At 40.1% G+C, this 1,348-nt stretch overlaps 1 pseudogene; it reads right to left on the bottom strand.

Annotated features, from left to right (window-relative positions):
• Window positions 1-245: 245 nt before the first annotated feature.
• LOC114023024 lies at window positions 246-833 on the bottom strand (annotated as a pseudogene).
• Window positions 834-1,348: the final 515 nt, after the last annotated feature.

Here is a 1,348-nt window from a genome sequence, read left to right as displayed (position 1 = left end):
ATGAACTCTGAAATGCAAGTGAATCCCAACCAAAAAAGCCCTTTAAAAGAAAAAAACTCAACTAGCTATTTTTTTCTCACATTGGCCTAATTTCTGGTTGCATACACCATACAGAAAAGATGAAATGATAACACAGAGAGAGGGCAGAGACATGGTTATCATTCGATGAAAGAGAGGAATCTGATCAACAGTTTCCACCCACAGATGGAAACAGGAAATGACCAGTGAGACTGAAGCCTCCTAATTTAGGCCTCTAGGGTTAGTCCTGCCTCGCGCAAAACTCTTTTCAAGGCTCTTTTTACTTCCTTGTTTCTCAGTCAATAGAGTAAGGAGTTCAGCATAGGTCGAATAATATTATTCAAAATTTGAACCATAGCACCAAGGAAAGGGTTGGGTGTGGACTGAAAAGAGATGATGACATGTGCTCCATAGGCACACATGATGGCAATGAAGTGGGCATTGCAAGTAGAGAAAGCTTTGCTCCTGCCTTCAGTTGAGCATATCTTCAAAACTGCTATCCCAATGTGGGTATAGGAGACAAGAACAGTGAAAAATAACATTAAAACTAAAAGGTCAGCATTAGTGAAACCCACCCTCTGGTCCAGTGAGCTGTCAGCACAGGCCAAAGGTAGGATGACAAGAATGTCACAGAAATAATAGTCTACTTTACTGGGGCCACAGTATGGCAACCAAAAGGTGAGTGATGTTAGTATAGTGGCATGGATACAATCTACCAATAATGTACATGTGGCAAGGACCACACAAAGTCCGGGGTTCGTAATGACTGTGTAGTGCACTGGATGACAAATGGTAACAAAATAGTCATAGGACATCACAGGGTATGCTTCAGATATTTTTCAGGTGTTATACAGATACAGATATCACAATATCACAGATAATGATCATGACAACTGACATATAATAGGCCTAAAGAAGTTTGTAAAACACATTCCCTACATTATCTCATTAAGACTCAACAATTCTATTAGATAGGTGCCATAGGTGGTATTGTGTCTATTTACAAATAAGGAAACAGAATCTCAAAGAGGATAAGTGACCTGCTGATAGTTGCAGAGTTTATGTATCAAAGGCTAGATTTGGACCCAAGGCATCATAACCACAAGACAAAGAGTCTACTCAGCCTGTCACTGGCTTTTCCATGATCAACAAAGATTTCCTCGCAGAAGAAGTTGAGATGATTCCTTAATGAAGTAAAGTACAATCTTTTGAGTCTCTACTTTTTGTGTCTGTGTAGCTAGGTAAAAACTGCTGAATTCTCCAGGTTCAAGGAGCATAGCCAACCATCCCCAGACCCTGATAGCCCAATATACATTTCTCCTTGCATTTC

The sequence above is a fragment of the Vombatus ursinus genome, unplaced genomic scaffold (genome assembly GCF_900497805.2).
Source record: "Vombatus ursinus unplaced genomic scaffold, bare-nosed wombat genome assembly UNPS02014816.1, whole genome shotgun sequence".
In the NCBI taxonomy this organism is placed as follows: domain Eukaryota; kingdom Metazoa; phylum Chordata; class Mammalia; order Diprotodontia; family Vombatidae; genus Vombatus; species Vombatus ursinus.
Note: the sequence above shows the minus strand (reverse complement) of the source record. Positions and strands in the feature narration are given on the sequence as shown.